Consider the following 16708-nt stretch of genomic DNA (forward strand, 5'->3'; position numbering starts at 1 on the left):
CTGTTACAGCTGTGGCAGAGAAGAATGATTTGTCTTCTATATGTTCTCAATGGGGTCGGCACTGCTGCCGCCGGCCCCATTGAGCGCATATAGAGAAGAGAACAGGAATCGCAGATCGCAGATAGGTGCAATCTGCGATTTCTGTTCTATAATTTATCGGATGAGCGCATAAAAAGCGCTCATGTGTCCGATACCATTGCAAAGGCAATGGTTTTATAAAATCGCCGGACGCATGCGCATGTGCAAATCGCGGCAAAAAACGCCCAGCGCTGAGCCAATCAGGGGGCAGGTCTGACTCACACCCCCTTCACACCCACTGTAGGCCGGCCGCGCGGAACTCCGGCTGCCGGGAGCAGGTAAGTATATATATATTCTTTATTTTAACACTTTTCTGGATGAATTGCAGGGAAGGGCTTATATATTTAAGCCCTTCCCGACAATTCATCCCACACTCGCCCGCAGCGCATTGCTTTAAAAGGAGCGGGCTGTATTGCCGCTCCATTGAATGCAATGCGCTGGACAGCTCCGGCCCGTTTCTAATGAAACGCGGCTAGGAGCAGATTTTCGGGCGATTTTCGGGCACCGGTCACGCGATTTGCGGATGCGCATCCGTCATGCGATCCGCAAATCGCGTGAAAAAACGCCCGTCTGACTAAGGCCTGAAAGTCAGCAATAAACAACCGCAAACGAATAGTGAACAATTTTTTGCATTTACACTGAACAATTATCGATCAAATTCGTTCATTTGAATTAATTTTAACATTCTCTCATAATCTCAGCAAATATGTGTAACTTTAAACCTAAATTTTACTAAACTCAATATGCAGAATATTTTGCTGTGATAAAAATGACAGAATGTGTTGCAACTAAAGGCCCATTTACACCAGCCGATGATTGCTAAAAACTAATCGGCGATTGTTTTAGCGATAATTGGTGCATGTAAATGTGCGCCTATCGTGCGTTTTTCGGGCACTGCTGTCTTATCGTTAAGTTCAGTCCAACCTAAAAATCGGCCTTTACTCTTATCAGCAGTTCTCCACAGGGAGTGCTGATAGCATTGTCACCCCCCCCCCCCCCTCCGTGGAGAACAAAGGATCTGAGCACAGATAATAGCCCTTGGGCTATTAACTGCATTCAGTGAAGCCTTCATTTGCACACCTAATTGGTACTTAAGTAGCTGAGTAGCTACTTAATAGTTTATACAAAGTGATCGCACAAAGCTGTCACTCAAACTGTCGTTTGAGCGATCTTTGAGCGATCATCGGCCCGAGTAAACAAGCCTTAATGCATAGATGGGACAAATTTTACCTTGATTGTGATTGCATGGCACAGAAAGTTATCTTATCTTAACCCATTAAAAAGCTACTTCTCTCTTATCTTAACACAACAAAACACATTGTAAAGTAATTCAAAGTGTAAATAAACCACTGATAGCACTGCACCCCTTGACATAAGAGTCAAGCTAAAGAAAATCCAACTTTAAAAGCAAAAGGAAATAAATAAATGAAACTAAATGTAAGCTTTTCTATCAACATTTTAGAGAAGTATTGGGTAGGGCCAAATACATTATATCTGTTACCATTTTCTATTCCCTGTGTTTTTCTTTTTTCTTTAAATACATGCAGCAGGATGGTAGCACTAAAACTCAAAATGCTTCCCTTGTGATGCTTTTTTGCACTGTAGTCATCTTTTACATACTGTATATTGTAAATGAATACAATTGTATTTTACATACATCTAAAATAACAGCTTTTCATTTCTTTTATAGTCTGAACTATTGTATTATTGTATGCATGCTACACAAGCAGCTTTTTGAAGATTGTGCGCTGTATTCTAAGCACCCTACCAGTCAATACATTCATTTTACAAGCAAGTCAACTTCTGCTGTGCCTTCATCACGTTCAATGGAGTGGTCTCCAGTTACAGAACAGCACTGTGCTCACTGTGCTCCTAGGGTGCATTAATGCTCTTCATAAAACAATTCAGCCTCACTTCATTACATGGTAATGCTATTTTTCGTTAACATCACGGTCAGTAGAGCAGGTACTCAACAAGAACGGGTCAGGAAATGGTATAGAGGCCGACTCTCGAACAAGGACCCACACTGAGCAGCTCTGCACATTCATAGCCTCTGTAAGGAAACACAACTAATGTGATAATGAGAACAACAGAGTTATAGTGCATAAGAGAAAAGAATCGTTAATTGAAGGAGGCATTGCAGCCTATGCACATGGATGCCTGATCATATTCATGTATACATAACTGAAAGAAATGGTGGATTTGGATAAGCAAAGTCTGAAAGTACAGTTTGTGCAATCTTTGTAAAACCTTTGCAATCACATGTTATCTAGTTTGTGCTTTCTTGTATTAAAGGCATGTCAAATATTAATAATCTTTTTTTTGTATTAAAGGTATTATTTTATTGTGTTACTGTTTGGTTTCAATTTTTATAGTTAGTTTATCATAGTACCATGCACACGTATGAGATAAATAGAACAGTGTTTTTGAAATAAAAAGAACACATATTTTAAGCCGGGTGTAAAATCAGGAAACAAATATCACATGCATACGAGGGGGCGCTGATAAGTTTTTGGCTTTACTCAGAAAGAAACGACATAGGAAGATGAAACTTTACATTTATTCCACATACTCTTCACTGATGTCAACACACTTCTTACATCCGTATTCCAACTTTTGTAAGCCTTTGTGTCTCAAACCAGCCATCCGTAGCAGCCATGGCATCAGAAATGGTGTGAAATGTGGTACCCCCTGAGGTGTTTCTTCATGTTTGGAAACAGATGATAGTTGGAGGGAGCTAGATCTGGTGAATAAGGTGAGTCTAGCTCCACCAGTTTTGCCGTGGTCGCTTGTGCAGTGTGAGCGGAGGCGTTGTCTTGTAGAAACAAGATTCCTTTGGACAGCTTGCCGCACCTTTTGGCCTTCAGAGCTGCCTTCAATTGGTCCAAAAGTTCAATGTTATACCTTGCATTGATGGTGGAACCATTTTGAAGGTAGTTCACTAGCAGCACGCTCTCCTTATCCCAGAACACAGACGCCATCACCTTAGTGGCTGATTTTTGCACCCTGAACGTCTTTGGGCGAGGAGAACCACTGTGCCACCACTCTTTTGACTGCTCCTTGGTTTTTAGGGTCATACAAATAAATCCAGGTCTCATCCATAGTGACAAGTTGATCCAGGAAGTTTTTATCAGTCCGGAAACGCTGACAAATGGACCGGGAAGTTTTCACTCGCATGCTTTTCTCATCTGTTGTCAAACATTTGGGGACCCACTTTGCAGATAGCTTCTTCATGTTCAAATGTTCATGGATAATGACACAAACACGTTCACCAGAAATCCCCATGATGTCTGCTATTCCTTTAGCTGAAATTCACTGATTCTCCAGTATGTTGTGCACAGCATCGACGATCTCCGGAACAACAACCTCTCTTGGTCGTCCAGGACGTTCCTCATCATTGGTGCTGAAGTGGCCCGTTTTAAATTTAGCAACCCAGTTCTTAACTGTAGAATATGAAGGGCATTGATCCCCCAATGTCTGCGACATATCACCATGAATATCCTTCGTGGACTTTCCTTGCAGAAACAAGAATTTTATCCCTCCTCTGCTCTCATTTGCTGTGAATATCACCTTAGACTCCGCCATTTTGTTTTTCCGCGTGCCTAGATCACTGTTGCCATAAGGTACAAACACAAAATTTTGAAAACATACATTAGACACATAAGGCATCACATTACATGTGATGTAACATTCATTACCATAGAAACAAAAAAGAACACAAAGCCAAAGAATTATCAGCAGCCCCACGTATAACATTGCTCAAAATCACAAGGAAAAGAATCCTAGGAGAGAGGTCATTGGCTTTGGTAACTTTCATTCATTTTAGTAAAAGGTGAACCCACCTTTCTGTCTGCCTGTATTAAAAATAAACACAGGAACCCTTTTATTCTGAAGACTGATGGGGATCGCAGTTCCTGTACCCTATAGATCTGACTTCGATATCATGGTCACTTACAATAAAATAAAACTCCATAGTCATAAACCCATATAATTAGCATCAGCATTACCAAATGAAAAACTAATAGATACCAGTGTATTCTAAAATAATCTTCTAAAATGTCTGTTTTAGCAAATAATTTGCATTTCTCATAGAATAACAATGCTGGATCACTTTTTCTTAGAATCCTGTATTGTGCTATTCCTCCAGGAAAAGTCTGACTAATAGGACAACTGGCAGTTACCTTGTTAATAGGATGTTCTCCAACACTGACACTGTCACCAATAAATGGGTAGGAACACACTCCATTGACTAGGGGAATGGTAATGTCAGTTGTCAATTTATTTAAGCATTTCCAGCAGGAATAAAAGAGGAACCACACAATGCAGAGTATTAAGAAAACATATTTGAAAATTGTTCTTTCATAATACATACATTTACTAAAACACACACGTCAGGAGAGCTGACAGGTCCTCTTCAACTGAATTTTATAATGTACATAGACTGGAGTTACCCCATTGTGGAGAAAATAATTTTATTTTCTTTTAAAAGAAGAATGGGATATATAGCTAAAAATGTACAACGAATAATTATTAAGCAGGGCTAAAGGCCCATTTAGACACAACTATTATCGCTCAAAAGAAATCTTTTGAGCAATAATCGTTGTGTCATTTACAGGGCAATATGATCAAATGTTGAGGGATAACCTTACACTCCGAGCGGAGGATGCAGAAGACAAGTGGGGCCGCTTGTCTTCTGCATCCAGCTTTTCCCCGCTCAAAGTGCCCAGCTGTTATACAGCCAAGCGCTCTGAGCGGAGGATGCAGAAGACAAGTGGGGTGGCCCTGCTTGTCTTCTGCATCCAGCTGTTCCCCGCTCCGAGCACCCGGCTGTTATACAGCCGAGCGCTCCGAGCGGGGTATGGAGAACAGAGCTGGAGCGCTCTGTTCTTCATACCCAGCCTGTCATTAGGGAGCATCCTGAAAAACAATTATGAGCGACAGCTTAACGAAAACTGCACGATGTCAGTGCAGTTACACACAACGATTATCGCTCAAAAGACGACTTTTAATTTAATTTTGAGCGATAATCGTTGTGTCTAAATAGGCCTTAACTTCACTTGAGTGTTTGACAAAACACTGGAATGAAACTCTCATAGAATACATTGTATAGAGTTACTTGCCCATACTGTTAGTTCTGAATGGATACTATATGTACATAAATATTTAAAGAGATTCTGTCACCTACTTTTAGCCCTATAAGATTATGGGCTAAATTAGCCAGGTGGAGGCCGGGGACGCAACTTTTATACTTACCTTTCTTGTTGTTCCCCCAGTGTGATCGTTAAAAACTGCCACTCAATGCATTGAACGGCACTGCTAAGTAGTCCGCCCATTATAAAATTAGAAAGGGCAGATGACTTAGCATTGCCGCTCAATGCATTGAACGGCAGCTTCCAACACTGACATGAGGGAAATGATGGAAAAGGAAAGTATAGCACTTACATCTTCAGACTCAGGGGGTCATCTAATTTTAGCCCATAACCTTAGCTCACAGGGTTAAAAGAAGGTGACAGTGTCTCTTTAAGGATACATACGTCTTAGCACCTGACTTGCTAATAGAAAGTCTTCTACTGTACAGCATTGGTGGCAACCTATACTACATTAGGCATCATTTGCTTAAATGGTATACTGTACTTGACATGAAACTGAAAGTTTCAGACTTGACATGTTACAGTCCCTTAAAGTTGTGCCAAGTTAAAAAGTTATTTTCAGTCTACAGGATAGGGGGCAATTTTATGATCAGTAGGGGTCCAATCACTGGGAGCCCCACAGATCCAGAAAACAGGACACCTAAAGGTTTCTGCATGATTAGAGCTGAGGTCACACATGTGAGCAGCCGTTGCATTGATTTCAAAAAATGAGCGTGGGTCTTTGGTTGCTGCTCTCATGCTGCCCATAGAAATCTATGTAAGGGGCGAGAGCTGCTGCAGAGAGACACCAAAAGAGACTCACACAGAACACATAGATGTGGCTGCAGATCTAGTGTTTTATATAATCCCAATGCTGGATTCACATCTGCACTGCTTAGTACTGCAGTATATTATTCTCCATCATGCTGTTATTTTTGAGGGTGCGTTATAGAGTTACAGAGAGATAGAGGAGCAGGATCTCCTCTAGCTGTATGGGAGACATCAGAGCAACTAGTCTACACCCACCAGCTCAGGGAAGGCTGAGAAGTAAAGATGGAGCCTGCAGAGGGGAAAACTGGTAAAAATGCCACATACAGGTCATATAATGGCCAAACATAGTGTTATTCCTCATGTGCACTCAAATGGCAATTAGTTCTGAAAGGTCATCTGAAACTGTTGTATGCTTTTTTAACTGGTCATGATTACAGAATCTAGTTCACTGATCTGATAATCAGACTATGTAGTAAAAAGGTCAGTAATATCAACTTATACAAGTTTAAGTGTTCAGCGCCTTAAAAGTATAACTGTGATTTCCGATGACTTTTAAAAGTAAGCTGTCAAGTGTGTACATAAGAAATAGGACTATATTAACTGAGTAAAATGTGCAAGAACTGGGCACTAAGTGGACCTAAAATTTGAAGTTCACAAACTGAACCAAATTTATTAGGTATTTTATAGTTCATTGGCTGAGGAGCAATGGAATGCTACCAATGTAGGCAGACCACACAACTGGGAATGGCCCCACCGCTGACTCACTTTTGCATAACCCTGAATGTCCAGCCATCAGCACAGGAGTTCCACTAACTAAAGTTGCATTTACACACACAGATGATTGCACAAAATTCGTTAGAAACTGACAGTTTTGAGCGATCATTCTGCATAGGTACTAATGGGCTAATCAACCCTTTAGTATTTAATTTACATTTATTTAGAGAACAGCTTGTGGTCTGTTCTCTAAATACACCACCATTGTTCTCCAGCAGGACAGCAGCTGTTAACAGCTGTTAAAGAATGTTATCAGCGCTGCCCGCAGAGAACTCAGCATGCAGTCCTTCTTCTCAGGGATGAGGATTTCATGCTGACCTGAAGTCAGCGATGGACGAAAAGTGCACGGTAAGTGCACGTTGGGCGCACATTTACACACAAAGATTATCGCTCAAAAGATGGCTTTTGATCAAATTTTGAGCGATAATCGTTGTGTAAAAGGGCCTTATGGTACTACTGTTCAAGGTGGAGTTCTCAGTCAGTGCAGGTGGCTCCTCCCCCTCCTTCCCCTGCTCTCACTGTAGTACTGTGGAGAGAGAGGGAGGAGGAGGAGGAAGAGGAGGAGGCAGCCTCTACACTGACTGAGAGAAACATCCCCAGCACCAGTACTGTAAGTTACTGAGACATATATGCTTCTGGCTGGACATTCAGGGAAAGGGAGAGAAACTATTACCTCCTCGGGCCACAGAAAGGACACTATTATATTTTGGAGCCACAGAGACTGTACACTATCACTACGTAGAGTCAGAATCTATAATATGATGACTGTATTATTTGGAGTTTGGGAGCGTTCACACAGCAGTCTTTAAAACACTGTGTAATTCCGTTCAAGGGATCCGTGACAGCTGCAGAAAAACAGCACTGTGACTACGTTATTCTATACTCCAAATAAGACGGAATCGAATGGACACCTGGTAAATTGGACATCAAAGGGGTGTCCGTTTCTCAATACAAGTGAGTGGCCCTGTTCCTTGGTTCCTTGATATCGCTGTTTTCTGCAGCTATCACAGAACCCCCAAAATGGATTTACACAGTGTCAAATAACACTGTCTGAACATTCCCTTTACTAGGGCTGTATCTACACTCCTGCTGCCTCTAATTTTTTTTTTTTTTTTAGGGGGGGCAACTCTAAATTTTGCTTAGGGCAGAAATTGATTGCGTCAAATGTATTAATGTCTAGCGAAATTTTAGGATTCAGTCCAAAATCTAGTATAAGTGGTGCACAGGGTTTCACCTTTTTGCTGCTTGAGGCGAACAGCGAAATCGCACCCCGCCTCGATACCACCCCCAAAAATACTCACTAGTATACTAAAGGAAATTTTAAAAATACATATTCATGCACACAGAGACAGGTTTACCAAAGAAGAGTTCCATGAGCTTTTTTTGCAGGCCCTCAAGTAATTTTCTTTACCTTCCAACAGTTCCATGCAGAAGATTTGGGGCCAAAGGAGGGTAAAGAGTGGAGCTCTGACATTAGAATATTGCCTGAGAAGCACCTTGAGGCCTATATTCTTGCTATGCAGTGTGCTTTGGCATCTGAGGCACAGACTTTGAACTACCAGACAACAACTTTACCATATAGCCCTCCAGATCCAAAGCACATATAAAGAAAAAAAAACAGTAAATGTCCTGAAATAAATAAAAACTCGCTGCTGCATGGTGAGGCTAGAAAGAATGGTATGTGGCCATTAAAGCCAGTGTTTGGCTGTATGGCACACCATCACTGGCAGCCTGTAAGCAAAGGACATTGTGTATCCACCAAAGCATCAATTCTGGATTGGAGGGAAATTGAAGAAGTGAGTATTCTTTTTTAAAAATTGATTTTCATTTTAGAATATTTTGTGCCATACTAGGCAGATTGCCAGTGGGCCATTTTTCTGCAACTCAAAATAGCGCCCTTCCCCAGTTTGTACTTCCATGCAGTGCCCAGAGCCACCTGACCAATCTGGCAAACAAACCCTGATACTGACCTCTGCATGTTGTATGCGCTAGCTGTAGTGCAAAGCCAAGTTCCTCTGCACTGAGCACAATGCGGGGCTTGACCTGGCTGCTAGTTGGGGCACCACTTCCCTCTTCCTTCCTTACTAGAGCACTCTACTCAATGTTCTCCTCCCACAATATAGCAACCAGCTCCTGTGGCAACCTGGTGAATGCAGCAGTGGCTGCTATATGACCACATGGCTTCTTTAGGGGCAGATTATGATTATCAGATCCTATAAAACTCATAGCACCTACACAGGGGCTGTTTTAGGCCACAGTTTTAAAATGTGGTCCAGCGCCCCCACTTATAAAAATGTGTATTGTATTATTGTATTTTCCCTCTGCCCCCCAGGGTGAACAATTATTCATGCATAGGGTGGTTTCACACAAAGCATCCCAGGATTTTTTCAACAAGAAATGCGGTGAACAGATGTTATCTGCAGGTCAAAGGAATTTATTAAGCGCTGTACATTTTTTTGTGGTGGTTTCCTATGTAGTTCTCTTTAGGAATAAGTAATGCCTGGAAAAAAACGCATGTGTGTATAAAATGAACGTAATCCAAAAAGAGTTAGTAAAAACACGTGATATTCATCCCGTTTTTTACAAGCCTTAAAAAGCTTCACAAAAAACCCAGTGTGAAGGAAATATTAAAGGTGCAAACATTGTAAAGGTTTTAATTAAACCACAAAAGTCTCATGTTGCCGATGAAAATAAAGAAAACTGAGTCAGAAAAGATTTCAAGAGATCAATAATTCCAATATACCTCACCGTTTAGTGCTCAAAATCAGATTAAGCTAGTCTAGATGTAATATACAACATGAAAATATCTCCTCTTCAGCATCTCAAGAAAAATACATAGATAAAGCACCTCCCAGTTTGATATGAATAGCACTTCGGTATATACAGGAACCCATTCTGTACAATAGGTTCCTGTATGTATGAAAGTGCTATTCATATCAAACTGGGAGGTGCTTTAGGTGAAGAGAAAAGCTGACATGTGCCGTGTTGGGAGCTCCCTCTCTTCTGGCTAGAGCCATGGCTGGGGAGGGGAGCAGAAGCAAGCGGGGTGCCATGTTGAAGGCAACCAAGTGACTTGGGTGGTAAAGAAGCTGCACTAATGAGGGACCGACTGTATTCCTGGGGTGAAATGCTTCACAGCACAAGGGAGTCTCTCTGCCTGCAGTGCTGGACACTGTGTTGGCGGTGATGAAGACCTGCACCAGACGATGAAAAGGGTAATAAGCAGCGACATATGATATCAGTGAGTGTGCACGGATTACAATCCCCATTATTGCATAAGGCATTTGAGGCCGGGGCAATAAAGATGAATATATATGTAGCGATTATGCCGTAGATAAAAGGCATTGAATCAGAGACTGATATTATTAAGAAGTCATGTGACTTACTGCTGCTATGAATTCATGAATGGGTGAGTGCTGTCTCTGATTGGCTGAGTGCAGAGACCAATCAGAGGCAGCTCTCAGCTGTCATTCAATAGCTGAGAGCTGCCTCTGATTGGTCACAGTGCTCAGCCAATCAGAGGCAGCCCTTTCAGTAGGCGGGGATTTTAAATCCCCGTCTGCTGAAAAATCCTCAGAGCAGTGCAGGAGAAGAGCTGGCTGGATGCGTCTGAGCCCCGGCAGCTGCAGAGAGGTGAGTATACATTTTTTTAAAAACATTTTTGGATTGATTTTCAGGCAAGGGCTTATATTTTAAGCCCTTCCTCGAAATTCACTGCAGCGCTTGCCGGCAGCCCATTACTTTCAATAGAGCTGGCTGTATTGCCGGCTCCATTGAATTCAAGGGGAGAACATCGCTCTCCTCTTCCACAGCTGTCACAGCTGTGGCAGAGGACTGTGATCTCCACTATATGTTCTCAATGGGGTAAGCGCTGCTGCCGCCGGCCCCATTGGGCGCAAGGTGAAACCCCTGGATGCGACAGCATCCAGGGTTTCACATACACAAAACACCGGTTTGCTCAGAATGCAGTTACATGCGTTCTGCGAAATCGGTGTCCTATAATTTTCGTCGCATGCATTTGTGCACATTTAAAATTCGCACATGTGCCCTTTCCCATTGAAAAGCATTGGTTCTATTTAGATTGGCTGGCAAACGCAACTGACAGCCCAGCATACAAACGCCCGTGTGACTGAGCCTTCAGTGAAGTTATTTTTATTAAAGAAAGAATGTACCGCCTCTATGTCCATTTGTCACCGCTGCGCTCTTCTGAACCTGTGTTAAACTACTATTCCGCGTGATAGCAGCAAATTAGCTGTGCAGAGAATAAATGCTGTAGGCCAAAAGTGATCCTACTTCACATAGTCCAACCTATTACGCCCCATTGGAACCATGCCCTTCAAATAAGACTGCACAAATTCTGTCCTGATAAGACTACCTTTTCTCAAACTTTCATCTCATAGCAGTTGACCTGCTGCCCCATTACGCGAGTGATAGCATTTTATGCATAGCTTAACATAATCATTACAATACCAGTAACACATCCTTTGAGCAATCATTGCAACGCATAGTTTGTACGTCACAAAAATACTTTCCGCATCCTGTGGACTTGCATTGACTCACACACTATTGTCCTATAATCCTAGGCTCATTTCCTACCAGCCCTTAGTCCTTGTCACATGTGCACATCTGTGTTTTCTGAGACCAGCCTATCTTACGTGTGGTGGTATAACCTCAAAACTGTGTGATGCTCCGTATAGCAATTCTGGTCATTTCTTTTATCCAATTGGCTGTCTAAGTTCAGCTTCCTCCAACCTTTTCGGTTATTTTCCTCATCCTTGATCATCAGGGCCTTTAGTTGTATATAGTTGGCCCGTGGTCATCAAGGCCCTTTGGTGGTCTGTTCTCCCAGGGCTGCTCCCCCAGAATGGTGACAGCGCCCATACTGCCCCTTGTTGCAGTGTCAGCCGCTACATCACTCATGTTATGCTGCTTGCCCCTTTTCAGACCAAACTGGGGCTCTTTTCTCTGTGTAGCTGAGCAGCACACACTGTTGTTGCTGTCTCTCTGGCTGTCTCTTTCCCATACTTCTCCAGTTTCTTCTAATACATTACCAGCTTCTTGCATCACATGACCATCATCATGGCTCTTCACTGATAAATATCATCTATACTGATGAACTCCGCCTCCTGATCACATGATAGTGATGTTGCCACTGGTCCTTCCTACCAATCTTAAATTAAGCCAGTAGCTCTGAAGAGCTGCAGGGTGCCACTTGAAGAGAGAAGCTCAACTGGCCTCATAGTACTGCTACCGCTCAGTCCAACCACAGATTTTTCTAAATTAATCGGTCACTAAAATAACTTTCAATTTCCATCATGCTTACATTAGATGTGTGGCATCTTGTTGAAATAGACCCTCTGCTTATTTACTTCCCACTTTTTCACCAATTTTCAGGATTTTGTCAGTAGACTTCCCTCATAGTATTTATTCCATAATGCACTTTGACATTGTTTAAACAAAATCTCTCCCTAGGATACAGGATCAATAAACAGATGGTAGTCAACTGAGTACATGTTTGTGGTGCACATGTTCAGCGGTCATATCTCGACGTCATAGATACAGTCCACTTCGTTAAAAAGGTGTGATGATTCGATAGACATAGAGGGAGATTTATCAAACTATCTAAAATGAAAACTGCCTTTGTTGCCTATGGCAATCAATCGTATCACAGCTTTCATTCTTCATAACGCTTTTGCAACATGAAAGTTGTTCTGTGATTGGTTATTATAGGCAGTTTTTTAAATCTGCTACATAATCTTTGTTAATTTAATTTTCATAGGGAACGATACAAAAAAATATAGAGGTATCTTTGAGTTTCCTAGCAATATCAATATTGATATTGATAATGTAAGGTTATGCACATAGTCAGAAAAAATGGATGCCACCAATATACAATAAACGGGGTACTGCTAGGGAAAAGTGAGATGGAAAAAGACTTGGAGGTACAAGCTGACTGTAGATTTAACTGGAGCAATCAAAAGAGGTATAGGGGCGATTTTATATATTGCTGCTATGCTTCTAAGCCTCGTAAGGTCCAGAAAAAATAAAAGCAAAAAAATTATGCTGACACCAAGTGATCCTATGGTAAATGTTAATTACTAACTATTTTGCGTGGTATGACTGTCTCTATTACAAGCATAAAAAGTCAGATTTTGAAAAATGTTAATTTTTCGAAACTTTCTTGAAATTTAGGATTTTTTTCCAAATCAATGCAAAATAAACTGACAAAAATTTACCATGGATATAAAGTAAAATGTGTCATGAAAAAAAGACTCAGGATCAATTGAATACATAATACCACTCCAAAATTATTACCATATGAAGTGGCACATGTAAGATTTGAAAACGTGGGATTGGTCACATAAGACAAAACTGGTTCAGGTAGGAAGTGGTTAAATCCTGCCACGAGTAGGGATCCCGCACATGTCCTCATTGTAGTATAAGTGCTGTATTCAGCCATCGTCTAGAGCAGGGTTTCCCAAAGTGTGCTCCGTGGAGATCCTGCCAGGGGCTCGGATGGAGGGTCTAGGTTTCCACTCTTCACACCGCTGTAGTGGTGTCAGGATAATCTGTATTGGGGAAATCAGTATGTAAAACCTGCGGTCGGCATAGCAATGCGGATCACATGAGCCAGCTCCGGTCATGCAATCCCCCTTGCTATACCAACCACAAGTCCTGCATGCTGATTTCCTTAGTACAGGCTGTTGGGACACCATTGCTGAGGTGAATAGGGCTGGGACCAATAGTAGATAATAATAGGGGAGATTGGGGGCGACCGCCCCGGGACGGAGACTCCAAAGGGGCGCATGGTCATCCCAATTGCCCCTATTGTAATCCAAACTGCTAAACTTCTCCCTGCATCTGAAGAGCATAGTGGCAATGAGGGACCCTATCACTACTGGATAAAAGAAAAAGAAGAAACGGGGACTCGGCGCTCCACGAAACGGGTCAAGCATGCTTGAAAAAGTCGCATTTACCGCGACGAAACGCGTTGCATAGTCTATATATTTTAACCTTATTAAAGGATTCTATATTTTGATCTTTACATCATCTGGCTTGACCCGTTTCGTGGAGGGCCGAGTCCCCATTTTTTCTTTTTCTTTTATCCATTCTCTAATGAATGGTTGAGCCCCAACCCTGGGGATACGATGGACTCTGGCTAGCTCCCCCCTGTCCATACAGGGAGCGGTGGAACGTAAACATGGATTACCATCAGGATTTATTACGTGCTAACTAGGACTTGGAGGTGTTGCGTGGGGGGCTCTCACTCCATTGGGAGCCTTCCCACCCACATCGGGTAAGTTATTGAGCTGCGTTTATACTGAATAATTTGAGCCAGCATTCTATGGGAGGAGCGCTGTCCTGACATTTTGAGGACCCTATTACTACTGGGGCTGCAATGGGGAACCCTATCACTATTAGGGCGGCAATAGGGGGTGCTATCACTACTGGAGCTGCAATTGGGGTCACTATTACTACACAAATATACAAATACTATTACTACACAAATATACAAATACATTCACTGTGACAGGATATATATTGCTGCCCAGTAAGGTCAGTGTCACATGGGCAGAAGCGCATGTATGAGCGGATTTGCACCTCATATTTGCGTAACAGTCGCAACCATGCTCCCATTCATTGAAATGGGCAATTAGTGTAATTAGTTTAATAAGTGCTCTTTACTTGTGGTAATGCACAAGAAAACAGAGCACATTGCATATTTTTTTGCGCAAATAAAATGTGTGCGCAAAGTACGCTTATGTGAATGAAGCCAATGAAATCAATGGGTTCTAATCAATGTGTATTGGGCATGTAAATTTTTGTTCGTGCAAAATGCTGCACAAATATGATCGCGTGACACAGACTTAGGGCCTCAGTCAGACGAGCATGGTTTTTGCGCGCGCAAAATAACCGCTTTTAAAAGAACCAATGGGTTCCTGCAGAAGCGTTCATACGCGCAGAATTAGGGGCCTAAAACACCGCACAGCTAAGAAAGATAGAACATGCACTATCTTCGGTGCGTGACGGGCAGGAGTTTCCATTGACTCCTATGGAAGGAGGAGTAATGGAAACTCCTGCACACAGAATAGCTTCTGGCCAGAAGCACCTTTTAAATGTCCCGCTATAAGCAGCGATATATTTCTCCTGCCCCTTGCTGGGCAATTCCCCAGCAGCGGGGAGCAGTAGGTGACTCCTCCCACCTCTCTCCACAAGGGATTTCCCTATTGCTGGGAGAGAGAGGTGGTGGGGTTACAGGATTTCCCCCGAGAGTGTGGGAGAAGGGGGCAGGGCTAGATGGATCATGTTCTAGCCCCGCACCCTATGGTTTGCAATAGGGAGTCTCTGCGAGACTCCCTATTGCAAACCTCACTGAGAATCCCTATAGCTCCGCCCACTCTTTCAAGCCCCACCCACTCATTCTCCACTATGCGGATTTCCCCATAGCAGGAAGATTTAGCGGAGCTATGAGGGATCGCCCCAGAGCAGGGAGATAGAGCAGACCTATGGGGGATTTCCCCATAGCAAAGGGCAGAGAGAGGAGCAATGGGGGATTAACCCTTCACCCTGCTAGATCTTTTTTTCATGCTATGGGGAAACCCCCCATAGCTCCGCTCACTCTATCTGCTTTGGGGAAATCCCAAAGCCCTGCGGGCTACTTCTCTCTCCTCTTGGAGCAGCTGCATTTCTCTAAGCGCAGCAGCTCCAGTGAATGGGCAATGTTTCATGCGATGCACATATGAAACATTGCCCGTTCACACGTTTTCAGCACACGCGAGCGGCACATTTTTTTGTGTGCTGGGGAGAGTCAGCTGGCATTTCCCAGGTTCACACTGCCTGAGCATTCAGGTCAATAGTGGCCCCCCAGATCAGACAAGTATAGGAGTCCAGAAGCCAAACTCTCCCTGTTCTTCAGGGCTCTTGTAGTATGTCCACCCTTGTATCTGAATGGAAGCAGAATTTAAGGCTTGTTATTTTCTTAGCCAAACATGGTTGAAATGAGAACACTGCCATGTACAACATGGCTTGGTGCACGGGATTATGGAAACAGCTGAGTGTGGCTGGGCTACACTGTTTATGTACCTTCCATAAAAGTCAGGGACCATAATTCAGGAGTTATGAAAACAGCATATTTCACTATGCTATGCTGTTTGTGCAACTCCCACTGACTTCTATGGGAATTATGGAAAACGTGTAGGTAAGCCCACTCAGCGATTTCCATAATCCTGAGCACCCAGCCACCTCATACAGCCAGGCAGTTGGCATTGGGAACCAGAGCAGAGGTGGAACCTACATCTGTCTGACTTTTATAGCATATCCTATGGATATGACATAAAAGCTGAAAATATCCATTTAAAGCAGCAAGTGTATTAGTATCTAATTTTGTTTTAAGTGTGTATGACTTAAAATGGGATGACTAGAGATTCAGTGACTTTAGAAGGGAGTCACATATATCTATTAACTGTTATTTTTCACTTGGCAATGATCTCCTGTGTACATCTTGTGTCATATATGAAGTCCTTAAACAGCTGTTCTGGAGTGCATACTACTTTGCGAAATGTGAGCATGTTGTGCATTTGGAAGCCCAGATCCTGGATCTAAATGAGCAGCTTGCAACATTGAGATCCATTGATAACATGGAAAGGAGTTTGCTGCCCACTGAGCAGACCCTCACTGAGGTTGATGTGGGGGGGTGGATGGTAGTTTGGGAGAGCAGGATGATCCGGCTGCTGGCTGGGTAACAGTTAGAATAGGGGGTAGAGGGAAGAAATTTAGGGAGGCCAGTTCTGCACTGGCACATCCCAACAAGTTTGCAAAGTTGGTATATGAAGGGAATTTTATTACAAGGTTAGCAATGCTGCTGCACAACATGCCCTCTGACCACCAGGGAGATGTCTGCTTTAGCAAGAAGGGGAATAGAAGTGCAGGGAAAGCTAGACATGTCTTGGTATTGG

The sequence above is a fragment of the Eleutherodactylus coqui genome, chromosome 1 (assembly GCF_035609145.1).
Source record: "Eleutherodactylus coqui strain aEleCoq1 chromosome 1, aEleCoq1.hap1, whole genome shotgun sequence".
NCBI lineage: Eukaryota > Metazoa > Chordata > Amphibia > Anura > Eleutherodactylidae > Eleutherodactylus > Eleutherodactylus coqui.